Raw genomic sequence first — 19,516 nt, 5'->3', positions numbered from 1 at the left:
CTCTCTCTCTCTCTCTCTCTCTCTCTGTAATTTTCTTTCCCCCCTTAAAGTATTCCACGTTTTCTCTGCCCTTTTTTTCTTATTTTTCCCTCCCAAGTCTCAAGTCTTTCTTTCTCCCTCCATCAATCATCTGTTTCTCTTCTTCCTAAATCCTCTCTTCCTCCTCCTTTTCTCTCACATCCTTCATTCCTCCAACTCTCTCCCTCTTTGTCCTTGTACATCTCTTCTTCTGTCTCAGTTTTTCCCGTTTCCAAAATTCGCCACATCTTCCATTTCTTTGACAACGTACATTCCTTCTTCCTCCAGTCCACTCTAAATCTCCCTTCCCTCCTTTTCTCTCGCATTCCACGTTCCTCCTCCTCCTCCTCCTCCTCCTCCTCTTCTTCTTCTTCTTCTTCTTCTTCTTCTTCTTCTTCTTCTTCCTCCTCCTCCTCCTCCTCCTCTTCCTCCTCAATCCCATTTTACAATCCTCCTCCTCTTCCGAGTCTTTCAATCTCTCTACAATCACATGGTCTTCCTTCTCTTCCTGTTCTCATTTCTCTTCAGCCTATATCCAGCCCTTCATTTCTTCCCCCGCTTCTTCTGTTTTTACCGAACTGTATTCCTCTTCCTTTCCTCTTTTCTCTCTCATCCTTTTCCTTTTCCTCTTCCTCCTCTTCTCTTTTCCATCGTACATTCACCCCCCTTTTTTCTCTCCTCTTCTGTGTCTCCCATCATCTTCCTCCTCTTCTTATCCTTTTTTCTTTATTAATATCTTCTACTATCCTCCTCCTCTTCCTCCTCTTGTCTCTCCCGTCATTTTCCCCTTCTTCCTCTCCTCTCCTATTTTCTCTCTAATCATCGTCCTCCTCTCTTTCTCTCATCTTTCCTAATCTCCTCACCTGCCTCTTCTTTTCTCTTTCATCCTTGTCTTTCATTCCCTTCTCTATCACCCATCTTCCTCCTCACAGCGTCGTTCTCCCCCTGACCTCGCCTCCCATATGCTCCAATATCCCATGACCTTGGCTATGTGTAGAATGAAGGAGCATAACTACATTCACAGGCTACATCGACAGCCTAAACTCACAGCCTAAAACAACAGCCTACATCGACAGCCTGCAACTACAGCCTAAAATCACAGCCTACAACAAACAACCTACACCAACAGCCTAAATCGACAGCCTACATCCGTGGCTGTTTAGCAACCTGTCTGCACGCAAGACCACCTGCTTATTACCTTACCTGTTGCCAAGGGTGAAACTACCTCTCAGTGACGTCTGTCTCTCCTTCTTTTTTTTCTCTCTCTTTCTACTCTTTCTCCACCTCTGTCTGTCTGTCTGTCTCTCTCTCTCTCTCTCTCTCTCTCTCTCTCTCTCTCTCTCTCTCTCTCTCTCTCTATTCGTTATCACTAAAGGGAGATAGTGTCACAGCTGCGATACATCAGCTACAGATGCAAACTCGTCACATACAAGTAAAAAAATAAGTACACAATTAAATAATTAAAATATGATTACATTTTAACTGGGCGGAAATTTTTGCCCTTTTTTCTGTATAATTTTCCGTAGTTCAGTGACAGAATGAGATCAACGCTACGGCTCCACATCATTTCCATAGCACTTCTTCGTGACTAGTGCTATGTTCTTGTGTTACTTTTTTGCTACAGCGAATAAGATCAATACCACGGCTCCACATCCGTTCCACAGCACTTCGTGACTAGTGCTATATTCTTGTGCTACTTTCTTGCTACAGCTCAGCATTCAACAAAGGAGGATGGCAGCTTTAGACCGAGATAAAATGAATGGAGTATATCACAGTTGGTGGAGATCACCTACGACTGGGGAGGTGCTGTTTGCCGTTTGTGTGGTGTTAATCATGTTTCAGTTCACACCCTAATGCCCTTATTCTTAACCCCTCCAGACCAAGAACATTTTTCCTGCTTCCCCCTGACGATTTTACTCAGCTTAGGGGACATTTTTCTAACTGGAGGGGTTAGATACAGCCTCCATTAGCTCTCTCATCGCTATGGTGCTCTCACAAGATTAAAATTCGTAGGGTGGAAGCTACAGTAATATAAAGCTATCGTCCTCGGCTTGATGTGATTAAATGTTCGACTGCAGAAGGGAATGCACGCCCCAGGATACTGACTCCTATTTTATGTAACACGTTTAAGGGATAAAGTTTTACGAGTAGGTTGGTCTATACCCTAATCCCACTGCCACACTGACGGGTGTTCACTGGCATTTACCCCTTCAACACTGGGCACTCTAAGCTGACCCAAAGTACAAAGGTAAGAGAAAAAAGAAGGAAAGAACCATAGGGTGATATTCTACAAAGTCTGTCCCTTCCAAAAGAACGTTCAGTAAAGAGCAGCTGAAAAAAGATCTGTTCGAGTTGCCTGAACACATCGCGCTGAAAATACCGAAACCACAGACGGCTGGGAAAAACTGACTGAAAAAGTTTTAGTGCTGACCAGTACTGGACAACTCTACCATTAGGAAGGGGGATAGAAGAGATAAGAAGGTTGAAAGGGACAGTCCGAGAAGAAGTGACTAAAGCAGAGGCCATGGGAGAGAGAGAGAGACAGAGAGAGAGAGAGAGAGAGAGAGAGGTCCAAAACTGTGGCCAAGAGAGAGGGAAATATGTCAAAAGGAATCAGTGTGAGGAGAAGAACTGATGTAAAAATGTCTTCGCCTCCGTCCTGTTCAGAAGTGCTGTTTGTGGCGAACCCCTAACCCCCATCCTATCCTCAATTGTTATTTTCAGCAAAGTTGACTAAGGCCGATGTCAAAGGTCATCAACTGTGCAGGTTGAAACAAGGCACGGAGTCAGTTCGGTACACCTAATCCCTGTAAACCCGGCTTTGAAAGATAAGTAATGTGATTATTAATTTAGTAAAGATCATGAGAAAACAAAGAACAGAATATAAACATCGTCAAAGTGCTGAGTTGACAGAGATTAACACCTCCCTCACCACAAGAGGTCTTCCCTGGCCGAAATGAAATCGTTTATGAAAACAAGCATAACCTTAGAAGGAGGTCATCAGCGAAAGAGATTAAGAGGATCTATTAACACAGGTGAGGATGTTGCTTGGGGTTTATGTGGTGAAAATCGCGCCCTGACCCTCAATAAATCAGGCACTCAACTGGCTGGGTAAAGAGTGTGAGACAGAGCTGGTGCGCATGACTGCCGGGACATTGCGTCTTCTGATCGTAAAACATTTAGTGTGAGAATTTTCCTACAATACATCCTGTTCCTGAAGGCGTGGGTTGCCTTTCTTGACGTCGGGGCTGACATGATTCAACAATTAAGGGATAAACAGTAGTCTTTATTTCCCTCTTTTACCCTTCCGGGCTTTTTTTTTCCCATCCCTCTTCCTCTTTCCTTAACTTTTCCTCTTCCATTTCCTCCTGTTTACTTGTTCACTCTCATCCTTCTTGCTCTTCCTTACTCCCTCCATCCTGGTTTCTAAATCCCATCATACATAATTTTCAGGTCCACCTTCTCTCCCTTCTAATCTCTCATCCCACTTCCTTCATCCGTTCATTTCCTCTCTTCGTAACTCTCATCCTACAGAGCTCTCACCCATCCTCTCTTCTCTCCTTCATTTCTCTCACTGCACTTCTCTCCTTCCTACCACTTCTCCCTCCCTCTCACTCCGAAATGCTTCCTTACTTTCTGAACTTTTTCTTTTCAAGTTAAAGGCATCCTCTTTTCTCCCTCCCTCCCACGAATCGCGTTTTCTTCCCCTCCCTACTTTTCATCGTTTTGCTTTTCCTTCCTCTCTGTTTTTCACCCCTCCCATTTCCTTCCCCTTACTTCCCATTTTCCTTCTTTCCTCTCAGTTTCTCACATTACCTCCTCCCTACATTTCTCTCACTTCCCATATCTTCTTTCCTTTTCTTTTCCTCCCTTCGCACTTATCCGCCCTAGCCCTCTCTCTCTCTCTCTCTCTCTCTCTCTCTCTCTCTCTCTCTCGTTTTTTCACTCTCCAACTCTCACCTCGCCCACTCTCTCTTCCTTACCTCTTTCCGTTGATTCCCACGCCTGCCCACTCTCTCTCGACCCACCTCTTTCTATGGGGATATGGGTAGGGGGAGGGGGCGTAGGGGGGTGGAATGGGGAAGGAGGCAGATGAGGGTAGGGGAAGGAAGGTGTAGAGGGGGAGGTGGGGGAAAGGTAGAGGAGGGTAGGGCAAATAAGGAGGTCAAGAGGGAGGAAGAGTGTAGATGCCAGGTTCAACCACTCCCTCACTCCCACCACTTCTCTCTCTCTCTCTCTCTCTCTCTCTCTCTCTCTCTCTCTCTCTCTCCAACTTAAGTCTCCAGTTGCATGTTACGGCAATGAATATAATACAACTTACATATAAATCTAGTGTAAAAGCAAGGGTGGCGTGAGAAAATGACATAAACGTCCCTCAACTGAATATATAACCATGTCGTCTGAGGTCTGTAAATGCGAGGTGACATGCGTGGCGGGACAGGGAACGAATAAATCTCTCATGAATTTGTTTTCTTCCTCTAATGTGTTTTAGTGGATGGCGCTGCAGACTGTATAGGAAGAGGAAGACAGTAAATTATAAACGTCTGTTGGACTTCTAGTAGCGGCTGTGTGCTACTCGTAGATTCGACTTCCCAATGGTGGGTAAAGGCTGGAAAAGAACAAAAAGAGGGGTTAATCTTTGTAAAGGCTTTATATAAACATCCATGAGGTTTGTGAAGAGAAGGTGCCAGGTCACTGCGAAGAATGGGACCGCGGTGACTAAGTGATGAAGTCTGGACTGAGCATATCCTATCTCTAACGAGTTTCTAATTTTTCTCGATTTTTTTTTTTTAAGATGCTGTGAAACATTTCAGCAAGTAAGTGTGTCACTGACTGACAGTGTAAGGACCAGGCTGTAAGCAAGCTACCGAGCTGTAGGTGACTATACGAGCATTTTCAAATAGTACTGATCTATTTATAAGCAAAACTTGATGAAAGTGCAATGGGCAGAGGTAATGTTTTTTTAAGAGCAATACGTCAAAGGTGAAGGTCATATGACAAGGTTAACTTAAACAAATTTGAACCAATTTAGATTAATCTTCGTGGAAGGGATGAGAGTAATGCAAGAAAGAAGCAAGTCGATTTTAATAACAATAAGAGGTTAAGGCCACGGAGCTGGGGCAAAGTTCGACCCTTGTGTGTCAACGTGTGAACAAAATAACTGACACAATTCTGAAGTGATTTGGCCAAAACTTGGTTGAAGTGCTGAAGGTCACCCAAGTGGTTGACCTATTTTACTGGTTTGCTTTTATTATTTATTTACATATTTTTTCACTTTTTAAACAATAGCCTGATGCAAAGGCTACAAGGCAAAGTTAGCTTAAATTGTTATTATCCCATTTAGACCAATCTTGGTGGAAGGGTTTAGGTCAAGTTAAAGATGAAAGGATTAGAATATGAGAAAAAATAATTAACAGAGGTCAAGGTCAAAGGGTAAGGTCAAACTACTATCTGGGTTTGTTGTGTTGGACTAGTATTTACCTGATACTTGTCAGCGTCTACTGTTGTTGCCTGTACATTTTTTTTTTTTTTTTTATGGAGACAGGTGTTACAAACCGAATAGGAAAATGGAGATTAAGCGTATCGTTATGAATTCCAGGCAATATAATCGTTTAGGCCTATACTAGAATAAATTCGTTTTTGTTATGTATTCCACACTGCGCCTAGGCTTAATACCCCCCCCCCCTTTGGCCCAAGAATCCTCCTATGTGCCACACACCTTAACCTTTCACCACTACGGCACTAATACTCACCGACCATAATCAGTAAATGCTAGGGCTGCGTCAATCAGGGCTGGGATACTGATGTTTGTGGTGTTTTTTGACATGTTGGTTAATGGTGTGATGGATATAGAAGTAGGTTTCAGAGACATTCAAATCATCAACTTCCTTGCTTCAATCTGAGATCAAACTCCTATCTTTTCGGACTGATGTCTAGTTTTTCTAATCATCAGACCACTCCTCTCCCTGGACTTACTGCAGGAATGTTACCGACTGACATGGAGGTGGAAAGCGCCATTATTAACCTATTGAATACTAATTTTCATCGCCACGCTTTCGTCCCTTGTATCAGATAATAAATGAGAAGCTAATTTCCGAAAATATGTCAAATAGTAGGATAAACTGACTCGTAAAGATTGTGCACGGCCAAATGATGATAATATTAACTGATTAAAGATGACGGATACTTTGAGACGAGAAATTTGGAGAAATAAATAGGTTGGGCTGGATAATGGTATGCATTTGTACACATGATGAACAGTAACACACACACACACACACACACACACACACACACACACACATTTGTTCCGATTATTAGACAACACGCAAAAAAAAAAAAAAGTCACCCCATCCTCTTGTCCCCATTCCCCTTTTTCCTCTTTCCCATCTTCTCTCTTCTGTTAGTCCGCCATCTTCGTTCTCTCTTCCTTCTTTGCAATTACTGACGATGATGATGATGATGGTGATAACCTTTTCCTTTTTTCCCTAATGCTCTTATGGCTGGGGAAACTCCAGTACTGTGTCCTAAGCAGTGCAAGCAATTTTATTAAGCAAGCGAAAGGGTGTCACAGGAGCCTCAGTGTTACTAGATTCTAACCTCAATTACCTTTTTCGTTTCCTCTTTTTCTTCTGTTCCTCATATCCTTGTAATTCCCTCTCTCCCTCTCTCTCCTGCTCTGTTTCGCTCCAGTCCTGTTCGTCCCTCCCATATCCTGCTTTCACCACTCTTTTTCTCTCTTTTTCTCTACCCATATCTCATCATCTACTTTTTTTACTCATTCCTTCTTTGCACTGTCTCACTTTTAGCTGTTCTTTATTATTTTCTCCTACTACTTTCTTGACACTCCTAGCAAGATATTCTTTTCAGCCTTGGTTCATATCGAATCTTTTTCTCTTTGTCTCTTGGATCAGATGACGTACTTTACTGGTTTATTCTTGATTTCCCCATATAATTTTGTTCGGATCAGGATTAACTTCTCGAATTGGAGGGGTATACATCTTTATTTCCTTAGATGAATTACAATTTCTGGAGGTAGGAACAACAACAACAACAACAACAATAATAATAATAATAATAATAATAATAATAATAATATAATAATAATAATAATAATAATAATAATAATACCAAAGACGTCCTCGGGCTGAAGGGGTTAGCAGCTTCCACCTATTTACCAAGAGTCATACATCTCAACCCGGAGAGGGTGATTATAAACAAATCTCCTCATTGCACTGTCCCCTGCCATCAGTAGCACCTCCCTCCATCCCACATCCCTATCACCCATATGGCCTACCTCTCTGTCTCGTCCTAACAGTTCATTATTTTTTCCTGCCCTCCCTGCCTCCCACACACACACACACTTCTTATCAAGTTGCCACTCTCCATTCGCTCCACATGTTTCAAACGTTTCAGGGTATTTCTAACCCTTTCCAGCTCATCCATAGTGACCAACACGCTCTTGAACTTCTCCATTTTTCCTGTCCCTTCACGTAGCTTCATACGCTCCTCTCGGAAAAGTCATCTCCATTCCTCTCACTCCTGGCTTGCGTCCTACTAGCAAAGTTTTAAGCTTCATTTCCAACGTGTAGGGATCACAATACTGTCATGGTGCGACTTGTTTACTTTCATGCTCAGTTTCCTATTCCATGTCACCAACCTCATTACAACCACCATCCTCCTTCCCTGCTGTTGCCTACCCTCCCTGGCACATCATCCTCTAAGCAACCATCCATGTTCATCACAGTAGTTTGAAAGTGTTTTCGTTTCCGACTTCTTAACCATTCAATCTCCCTTCGCATTCCGTTACCTCATTCCTTAAAAAAAACAAAAATAAATAACGTTATTTTCAAATTTCGTTTTTATCACATTTTCAAGCTCATTTACCATGCGATCTAACTCCCACTAGTCTTCAATCACAGAGTCAGTATCCTCGCAACAACAGTATACGTAATTTCTGCAACCTAGCCTCTCTCAATAGGGATACTTCAGCATACAGTGTCCCTCCTTGTATTTCTTTAAATATACTGAACAGCCAAGGAGAGATGGCGCGTTCCTTTTGCAATCAAACGTTCAAATCGAAGAGCCCGTTTAGTATATTTTCCACGCACACTGTCGCCCATGCACTTCCATATAGATCTTTCAGCGGCAGTTAGGCTTTTCTATTTCTGCATCACATATTCCTAACAGCGTCCACGTTCCTCCTTTCTCCAATTGTACCCTAAGAGATATTTGATACGCCAGACTACAGCCCGTAAAATGTGTGTAAAAATACTTTCATTCCCAGACACTTCCCTCCCTGCCCTCCTCCAGTTCTTCCCTCCATTCCCCAGACTGTCCCTTCCATGTCCTGCTTTCACCACCCTTTTTCTCCGCTCTCTTTTCCCTTCGGCATTCGGCAACCCCTTTCGCATTTACTCTCTCTTTGGCTCTTTTTTTCTCTTGCCTTCGGGTCTTTTCTCTTTTCCTTTCCTCATTGCAGTCTGCTCCTCTCGGTCCTCGCGTCTCATTAGCGTTTTTATCCAGGTTATTACAGGTTGTTATCGGGCTTGTTGCCGTACAGACTTTCTCTCTCTCTCTCTCTCTCTCTCTCTCCCCAACGTCCTATACAATCCTCCTCGCATTCACACACTGCTCACTGTTATTTTGCTCCCTCTATCGCACTTCTTTGATCTCTCTCACAGCCCCATTGTCTCACACTCTCAGGTTTTCCCAACCACACTCTCTCTCACTCACTCTCTCTTCTACTTTCTCTCTTCGTCTCTCTTATCACCTGTACACCTGCATCGGTTTAGCTGATAAATATTTCATGGAGTATGGTACGTGAGGAGGAAAATAATGGACAGGGACACACACACACACACACACACACACACACACACACACACACACACACACACACACACACACACACACACACACACACACACACACACACACACACACACACACACACACAACGAGAGAGAAAGAGAGAGACAGACAGACAGAGAAAGCCAGACAAAGAGCCTGAGATTGACTCGCTTCACTCTGTCCTTGCCACAGTGTAGCCCCCCGCTCTCTCTCTCTCTCTCTCTCTCTCTCTCTCTCTCTCTCTCTCATGCAAGAATTAACGCTATTCTCGTTCCTTGACTCACACAGCTGGTAAATTCTGAAAATGTTTCCCTCAAAATATCTTCCCTCTTTATTTACGACCCCCAATCATGGAAATGTAGCGTTCCGTCATCTTGAAATAAAAGGATTAAGGTGTTAGATTACTCTTTTACCTATATTATAGGGAAAATATCACAGGCTCTTAGCGTCTGCATTTATTTTTGTGTTGCAGTAAAAATAGCAATAGTTGTTGCACCAGGTTCATCTGAGGCGTGAACTTGGTGCTCTGTAAGCTGATACTGCCCTTCTCCGGCAGTTTACAGCCCTACTCTTGCAAGGTGATGGAGGTTAGGAATAAATGTGTGTGTGTGTGTGTGTGTGTGTGTGTGTGTGTGTGTGTGTGTGTGTGTGTGTGTGTGTGTGTGTGTGTGTGTGTGTGTGTGTGTGTGTGTGTGTGTGTTGTAAGGAGACAGTTTACATTATCCATAGTTTTGCCCTCTCAGACGCATCCTGAGACAGAGATTATGCGCCCCGTGCCTCCTCTTCACTTTCTTATAAAAAAAAAATCAGACCAGTTTGAAACAAACGTTTACAACGTTTACACTTTCTTTAGTCAAAAATTATTGATGGGTCACAGAATTACACAACAGCTCAATATATATGAGACCTTACTGAATAGGAGGAGGAGGAGGAAGCAGAAGCAGGATGATGATGATAATGACGATGATGATGATGATGATGATGATGATGAGGATGAGGAGGAGGAGGAGGAGGAACTCTAATAAATCTAACCTTTCCAACCTTAATCAAGCAACAAGAATCACACATCAATCATTAAGGCAGACCCACAATGAGAGACCTGATTTGGTATACCTATCTCCAATAAACGCCATAATAAATCATGTGAACGAAAATACAATGCAGTTAGCCGCTGGAATCCTGTGACTTTTTTTTTATTTACAATTTTGCTGCATCTACAATATTTTAGGTTAAGAGTGGCTGGGGTTAATGACGACTCTATCTAAAACCTGCAGTCTTCCCTGAGATGAGCATAGCCATTTAGTATGAGCACAGATAATAAGGTTAAGAAAGAATATCGATTAGTCAACCCAAACCCAGCAGTTCCAGCGTACAGATGTCACCCTGCAAAGCATCTCAGTTCCTCTCAATTCTCATATCCATCTGGTCAATCGCAACTTTTGGGGAAGGCGGTGGCTCAAACGGTAGAGAGATGGCCTGCAGTCCTAACGAATCCCGGTTCAAATCCCCGCTGGGGCAGGGAAAGGATTATGCATTTGACCTTAAAAAAAAAAAAAAAAAAGACTTTACTGATCTATCAGAAGACCCACCAACGTGTAAAAACACCCACGCTAATACCAATACACCAGTCCTGTGTGAGACAGCTCTAGAATGTATTCAGTATGGACGGTGGGTGTTGGCACCGAAGTCGTGACATGTGGAGATGTTGGAGGACCACTGGGCCTTGGGGATATGCCCTTGGGATAGGCCCTGAAGCCTTTGTCCAGAGTCGAACACATAACACACACAAACACAGAAAAAAAAACTGATAGGAAAAGTGAGAAATATTTATATGAGGGTAAACCAATGTAATGTAATTTACAGACCACAGAAACGTACAATATCATTATTTTATCCCTGTTTATCACCAATATCTGTGGTGGACAGAATCCAAAAACAGGAACAGGAGGCAAAAGAACCATCGAAATTTTCCTTTTCCTTCCTCAGTGTCATGTAGTATGTACGAGAGAGAAATATTAAGCAAATTTAATTCAGATAAGGGGAAATAAGTGAAAAAATATATCACTAGTCCCAGCAGCCTTGAAGATAAATTTATGGCGGGAACAAAGGTAAGCAGAGGCAGGTACGCGTTATAGCTTGGTGGTTACGAGTTATTGCTTGAGGGCACGAGATGACACACCTCTCAAGGACTGGTTCCTTAAATTAGACACGACATTTTAGTACCCACACGCACACGTAGCTACTTAAACAACACGCACACGTAGCTACATAAACAATCTCTGTCCGTCTATCTGTCTGCCTGTCTCTCCCCCTTCTCTCTCTCTCTCCATGAATATAAATCAATCTTCCTATTTATATTTCTATCTCTGTTTACCTGTCTATCTCTGTCTTTTATATCCCATTCTATCTATATTCCTCCCTCCCCCCCCCTCCCTCTCTCTCTCTGTCAGGGGTTGTGGTAATGCACGCAACCCTTCCTGACCTTCAAGCAGGTAGGGTCGCCAGGCAGTCTCATGCAACGCCTTTTAAGCCCCAACCGCATGCACGCACGCGCACGCAATCCCACGCACTCGGCTTCCTGCGAGCGTGCTTGACAATGGAAACCTCGAGTGCAAAAATGTACCAATGGAACCATGAATAATGACGATATTTTATGGTTTCATCTTTCTGTTGGTTTATATGTGTGTGGGATTATGCAGAGAGAGAGAGAGAGAGAGAGATGTATCTAGGTATGTATGCATGTACTGTATATTAATGTGCCCAGCTTAGAACACGTCTAACAAAAACTGCCAACATTTCAACTTACACTTAAAGAAAATTCAGACTTTTTATCATATGCTGGGATAAAGGCAGACGACTGAAAATACACACTGAAATACACAGACTGGAAAAAACAAATGAATAAACAAAGAAGTCAGCAGGAAAAGATGAAGAAAAATAAGTCGGTCAAATGGAACCCTGAGTCTGTACACGGGGAGAAACCAGATGACGTGAAAACCAAACAGAGTAGGATGAAGGATTAAGATGCAAGGAGATGACTAACTTTTACTGAGAGAGAGAGAGAGAGAGAGAAATATCATGATGGTGAAAGAAAAGAGAATATAAGCAACGGAGGATCTTCAGTGACGCGGATGACGAAAAAAAAGGGAACCTACAAGAAAAAACGAGGAAAAAATAGATCTTGAACAATGGGACAAAGTGAGACAATACGAGATGGAAACCGGATACAGAAAGAGATAAATGACGTAGCTCTCTCTCTCTCTCTCTCTCTCTCATTTCACCATTTTTTCTCCTTCCTTTACCATTCTCCAACCCACTTCGTTCTTCTTGCATTTCTAAGTATTTTTTTTTTCCTCTGTTCAATTTATTCTCCTTCTTTCCTCCTGTTTCCCTTCCAGTTCCTCTTTAACTTACTTACCTTTCCTTTTTTTCTTCCCTTGTTTTTCTCCTCCCCTCTCTCCTCCTGCCTGCATGTGCCTCTTCCCTCTTATCTCTCCCCCTGTTCTTTTCCTACCTCCTCTTCCTATCCCCCTCATGGCGCGTCCGCACGTGTGCTCAAACATGTGTTGACAACACTTCTGGCAATATGTTCGGATACTTGTATGCAGCAGTATTAGGACATGTATGCAAACAAGTTACAATGTAGCTTTAAACCAGCTGGCGGCAGAGGTGATGGGATAAATGTGTCCATACGGGGCAGCTGAGACTTTATCATGATGTTGCCAACATGGCCTGGACGCTGTTGTTCCCAGGATGTTTGCAGCTTGTTCGTTATTGTGTTCTAGCACACGTTTGGTCGCGCCCTCACTCTAACCCACACCCTCCATCTCTTCCCTTTCCCTTGCTTCTGTTCTGCTCCTGTTTCTTCCTGTATTCTTTTCCATTTCCATTTCCTTCCTTTCCCCTCCGCCTTCCCTCCTCTCCTTCCCCTTCCCCTGTTTACGACCTTTCTCTTCCCCCTGCTTCTGGCTCCCCCTCCCGTTCCTCTTCTCATTCGTCTCTCCCGATTTCTCCTACCTTTCTCTTCTACGTTTTCTCCCTCTGTCTTCCTTTGCTCATCCTCTGGCCCCTCGTACTCCTCCCTGTCTCATATTTCTACCACCTCTCACCTTCACCTTCCCTCCTCCTTTCTTCTTGTAACCCTCAGTACCTCATACTCTTCCTCCTCCTCCCTTCTGCTTTTTCTTCCTCAAATTCCTTCTTTTCCCTTCTCGGTTATTGTTATTTGTACTGGGATGAAACTCGAAGGATACAAAATCAGTTCAGGGTCACAGTTACATTATTACCGATACATTAGGACATTGTATTAAACGACCATTCCGATTCTTGGTGTTCATTCTGTCCCTCTCTCTATTCCTTCTCTTGACATCCTAGTTACCATCGCCTTCCTCTCTCCATCCCCTTCTTCTCCCCTCCCTCCCACCTTTTCCTGTCACCCACTCCCTCCCCCTTCCCTCCCTCCCCTCTGCCTGCGACCCTCTACCCCTCTTCTTATGCAGTCGCGACCTCTGTTATGTGAGCTGCAATTTCCTTCCTTCCCCTCCCTTCCTCCCCCTCCCCCTCCCCCTCTCCCTCAATTATCACCCTGTGCTTTTCCTCCCCTCTCATCAACACTCTATCATGCCTCTCTTTATCACGGATCCATGGTTGTAGTTGAATTCGGATGACCATGGCGTGTCACTTTTATTTTCTGGTCCTGAGGGGAGACTGAGATGAGGGAAGGGACAGGGGGAAGGGGATGTGAGAGGGGAATGTGGGGAAGGGGAGGGAGAGGAGATGTAAAGGGTATACAGAAGAACCAGAATGGGGAAAGTATGGTGGCTGGGGAGAGAGAGAGAGAGAGAGAGAGAGAGAGAGAGAGAGAGAGAGAGAGAGAGAGAGAGAGAGAGAGAGAGAGAGAGAAATGGGAGAGAAAAAGAAGAGGGGAGATGAGATGACTGGTCAGAAGGGAGGTGGGGAAAAATAAGATACAGAATGCAAATAAAAAGAGGAATGAAGGTGATGCACAAGGACGCAACAAAGAGGACAAAAGAGAGAGCTGTATGACGTGAGATGGAAGGATATGAGAGAGACTAGAGGGAGAAAGGCCAAGCAAGAAGGAATGCAATATCCCCTTAACCACCTACTTGTCTAAGGATTGAATATTTGACTTTGCCCTGTGACCTTGACCTTTGCTGACCCCTCGACATTCGAATCCCTTCATGCTTGCATTGCCCTGAACCCTCTCACAAAGTCTGGTCTAAATAATATCGAAACAATTTAAGATGACCTTACCATTTGACCTTGTCCTTTAACCTTTCCTTGTGACACTGGGATTTAACTGTTTCAAATCCTAAATCCTTTATTATCGTCTTACCCTTCCACGAAGTTTGGTCTAAATCAGATAAAAAATGCTTAAACTGCCCATGCCATGTGACCAAGATCTCTTACTTATTGCTTTGGTTTTTATTATTTTTTTCTTGATTGATCGTCAACCCTTCCGCCACGTTTGGTTCTTGTCCTAACCTAAACCACACACACACACACACACACACACACACACACACACATCGACTACACAGAGCACAGATAAGGAGTCTGTTTTAAGGATAGCATTATATGATGTAAAAGCACAGAGAAGGAGACTTATTTACCGGAGTTCTTAATGTAATTATCGGGGCACGATAGACGATTTTTTTTTTTTTTTTGACAGAGAGTTTGTTTTAGAGATAACGTTATGTGACGTAGGAACAAATATGAGGAGAGAGACGGTGGGGGGAGGGTGGTCGTGTAAACTAGTTCTTGCCTGGCTCTCTCGTAACCTACCAGACGTGCATCCCAAACATGATTCAGATTCATGCATTAGTCTAGTAGGAACCTCAGCCCTCGCTAGGAGACGTCTACTGTAGGCTGACTACGATCTGACAATTTCAGAACTCAATACGATCGATCAATCAGCCAATCAATCAATATTTAAAATAAAGAAATGAAAAATGTGTATTATACTTAGGAGACTAATAGAGAATGTGGCAAGAGTCTAGTCCTGGGGTTGAAGAGGTTAGGCCGAAGGGATGAAGTAAAGGAAAGTACTAAGACATGACTTGCGAAGGCGTCCCTCTACAACACGCAGCCTAATGTAAAACGAATATTCACAACAACAGTTAACCCACGCCGAGAGAACTCTAGTCCCCGTGCGTTGAAGAACAAATTTCATTATTAGGAGGAATACTGTAAATCGCCGAATCCCAAGCAGTGTATTACAGATAGGCGCTGTCGCTCCCTCAGTAACAGCTGTAAGTCACATTCATAATTCAGCATAACATACACCAAGAGAACTGAAGTCATAACTAATAGTATAATAAATGCATCATCAACCTCATTACCATCCTCATCCTTATCCTCATCCTCATCCTCATCCTCATCATTACTATACTCATCTTTATCTTCATCCTCATCATCATCATCCCAGACATAATTCTCGCCTAAGAGATGAGTGATGTTGGGTCCAGAAGCAAGGACGAGCACAAAAATGTAAACAAGAAGGAGGACTAGGAGTGGGCAAAACAAAGGCCACCTAGAAATCTTCCTCCTCGCCGCCTACATAGCCACAAGCCTGAATCTCGCTCTCGTGACGTCAAGGGACCAGGTGAACGGTATCCAACTACCTGCTTTCTTCTTTGCCTGCCGTATACCCATAAAACAGTTATCGGTTTTACATCATTCTTTTATCCTTTGGAAAGGATGAGTCAGAAGAAAATAAGAAGGAAGGGAGGGAGGGAAAGAATAAAGATATTACGAAAGGAGGAGAGATGGAAGAAATGTAAGGAGGTAAAAAAGAGCAGGGAAGTGGGCGAAAGAGGAAGAAAAGTCAAGAGAAGACGGAAGAAATGAAAAGAGGTCAAGAGAGAGAGGGAAGAAAGAGGAGGAGAAATGAGACGGAGGAAATAATAGAAGGTATAAAGGGAGAGGGAAGAGAGGAGAAAAAGAAGGACGAGACGGAGGAAATGAAAAGGTCAAGAGGAAGAGGGAAGAAAGAAGCCAAGAATGGAAAGGACGGAAGGATGATAGAGAAATAAAAAGAGAAGGAAGAAAGTCAGTAAAGAGATAGACGAAAAAAATGAAAGGGTGCAAAGGAGAGAATGTAAGGACGATGGTGACAAAAAAAAAAAAACATGTAAGGAAGAAGGAAGGGGGAGGTGAAGGAGGAAGAAAGGAACTGCGCATTCAAGCCAGGTAACCGGTAATCCAAGGAGGTAAAGTCTGACTAATACCACTCATCCTAAGGGAAAAAACGCAAACATTACCAAGCAAAATACCAGAATCGGATTACACTTGAGGTTTCGCCAACTTGCTGTAATGTCTAATCATGAAGGAATCGGAGAAGGTAACACTTTAAGAACATGGCGCAGATTGTCAGGGTTATTTCGTTTTAAGAAACTTTTGGGGTTAAATATAAGCTAAATATAATCATCATCATCATCGTAATAATAATAATAATAATAATATCGGTAATAATAAAAATAATCGACATCGTAACCCTTTTCCCGTCTAAAATGGGATGGGTTTTATTTACTGTATATGGGGAGATAAAGAGAGCACCATTCACTGTAAAATTTGTTTGTTTACATCATATAATATGTATATGAATGTATGCATGTATGTATGTATGTATGTATGTATCTGTCTATTCATCTATCCATCTGTGTCCATTTATCTATTTACAGTACCTATGTATCAGTTGATCTATCTTTATTGTTTCAAGATATCATTAAGCCCTTCGGTACAATAATGTCTTCTTTATTATATCAGTCTGTGTGTGTGTGTGTGTGTGTGTGTGTGTGTGTGTGTGTGTGTGTGTGTGTGTGTGTGTGTGTGTGTGTGTGTGTGTGTGTGTGTGTGTGTGTGTGCGCGTGCGTGCGTGCGTGCGTGCGTGCGTGCGCGAGTGTGTTAATGAGGTGAACACAATTGGCATAGTCAGGCGGACAACGTGTGTGAATGTGACTCGTAATAGCGTGACGGTAGGTACTGTACCAGGTCGGTTTCTCTCTCTCTCTCTCTCTCTCTCTCTCTCTCTCTCTCTCTCTCTCTCATACGCACACACACACACACATATTACTGTCCCTCCTCCTTCCCATTATCACCATCCTTCCCTTCTTTCCATACTTCCTCTTCTCTCTCTCTCTCTCTCTCTCTCTCTCTCTCTCTCTCTCTCTGTGTGTGTGTGTGTGTGTGTGTGTGTGTGTGTGTGTGTGTGTGTGTGTGTGTGTGTGTGTGTGTGTGTGTGTGTGTGGCGGCACGAGCTAAAATGTAGAGAAACTGAACAAAGAAACAAGACACTTTACGACGTCATTCAGGAAATGTGTGGGTATGAGGGAATCTAGGAAGTGGGGGTTTGTGGTGGGGGAGTGGGGAAGGTGAGGGGATGAGGAGTGGATCATCTGAGAGAGTGGTAGAGAGACGGGGTGGGGGTGTGAGGAAGTGAGGGAGAGGGAGTGCGAGTGAGTGTGCGAGAGGGAGAGAGGGTTTGTGAGAGGGTGAGGGATAGTAGGGGTGTGAAGGTGTGGCGGAAAGGAGAGGTGTGAGTGGATGGGGGAGAGGAAGGATTGTGAGGGAGTGAGGGAGAACGGGTGTGAATAGGTGGTCGACAGGAGGGGTGTGAGGGAGTAAGAGAGAGGTGAGATGTCCGAGGGTGGGCTAGACGGGTGTGTGTGTGAAGATCTGAGGAGGGAGGGGGGGGGGAAGAAAGGCAATGGGGTGTAAGATGAGGATGTGAGGGAAACAGAGGACACTGAAGTGTGTGAAGGACAGCTGGGGTTGATACGGGGATCTGCAGGGGATAAGGAAGTGTTGGTGTGAATGTTGGGGTTTGAAAGAGGGGTGTGCAGGGGTTGAGAAAGTGTAGGTGGGGGCGAGGAAGGAGTGAGTGGAGGATGGTGGGATTGTAAGTAGGAATGCAAAAGGGGCTGGGAGATAAAGGATGTGAGGTGGATGTGTAAAAGGAATAAAGAAGTATGCAGGATTCAGAATGGGCATGAGACAGTGAGAATGCGAGTGGAGATGTGAAGGAAGACGAGGGACAATATGGGTATTTGGGTTCGAGACAAGAATGTGAAGGGGATGAGGAAGAATGTAGGTGTGAGTGGAGAGGGGGAAGAATGGAGGGGTGAGCTGGTGATGTAAAAGGGATGTACGAAGAATTAAGGCATGAGGAAGGGTGAGGGTACAGTGGGGATATGTAAGGAAGGATGGGATGATCATGGCACGGGACAGTGGGAGTGTGTGGGGATGGGAGCGGAGGAGGGGCATATGGTGTGTGTATTGTATGTAGGTGCAGTATATACGTATGGTTGTGTGTGTGTGTGTGTGTGTGTGTGTGTGTGTGTGTGTAATTCACCGGGTCGGTCGTGTGTGTAATTCACCGGGTCTGTCAGGATCACTTGATGGTCGTGATCATCAGCTTTTACCCTCCCGGAAGGGAGCTGAGAGCTCATATAGTCCGATCTAAGGGCAAGGCTGTGACCTTCACATACGCACACACCCGTCCCCATGCTCAAGGGGGACAGTAACCACCCACTTCGTCAGTGAAACTTTTTCGCAACCTGAGCGAGGCGTGAACTCCCGTCCACCAGTTGGCAAGCGGGAACGTTACCACTGCACCAGCGAGCGGTGTGTGTGTGTGTGTGTGTGTGTGTGTGTGTGTGTGTGTGTGTGTGTGTGTGTGTGTGTGTGTGTGTGAGCGTCTTTGTGATATATGGAGTTCGGAGTGGATGGAGCGTACAGAAATGAATGTGTTTGGACAAGGAGGGTGCGTGAAGGAAGATGATGTGGAAAGGATGCTTTGAAGGATGGGTGTGGATGGCTGAGGGAGGGGTAAACTACATGGCTGAGAAAGGATGTGGTGAGCAGGAGTGTATGTTGGAGGAGGGGAACGCAGTCATTGAGGGAGAGAGGGTGAATGTTGGGGAGCGTATGAGGGAAGAAGGTGGGTTTCGTAAAGTGAATGAAACGTGGAATGACAAGAGTGGCAAAAAGAGGAACGTGAAAAGAGGAATTTATTTTGGAGAATAAAAGGGTGCGGGAGAAAGGGAGAGACGAGAGAGAAGTACGAAGAATGTGTGTGTGTTAACTGGAGCGGGAAGAGGAAAACACAGAGGGGACAGAAAAGTATGTGAGCATGTGTGGGAAGAAGAGTACGGCATCAGACAGAGAGAACGAATTTATGTGCGGGGAAGCGAGGAATGTGCAGAAAATAAAAGAAGGGATTGTAGAACGAGGCATGAAAGAGTGCGGGGGAAAATATGCAAGCCCTCCAAAGCGGTGGGGTATTCCATATTATATTCCTGCCACTGTCAGACGGTTTCACCCAACTTAGAGGAAGCTTAGCAAGGACAGGATCAGTGAGAAATGCGTCTAGCCACCTGAGTTCAAGAAGCCCATCGGTGAATAGAATGGTCTGGAGAAGCAAGAATAAATTTAACTACAGACCAATGAAGTGATGAGATTAATGGAGTAAGGAAAGCCAAGGAGGATGGGTGTGTAGGGGAGGGGAGGGGAGGGGAGGGGAGGAATGTGGGTAAGGGCAACCAAGGGAGTAGGTAAGGAGGTTTATCTTTGGGCGGAGAGAAAGATAACAGTATTGAAGGGTGGAGTTAGGTCAGGACAAGGA

This window comes from Coenobita brevimanus, chromosome 78 (genome assembly GCF_032717465.1).
Source record: "Coenobita brevimanus isolate Jiangsu-jjx chromosome 78, ASM3271746v2, whole genome shotgun sequence".
Taxonomy (NCBI): Eukaryota; Metazoa; Arthropoda; class Malacostraca; order Decapoda; family Coenobitidae; genus Coenobita; species Coenobita brevimanus.
This window is presented reverse-complemented; position numbering follows the sequence as displayed.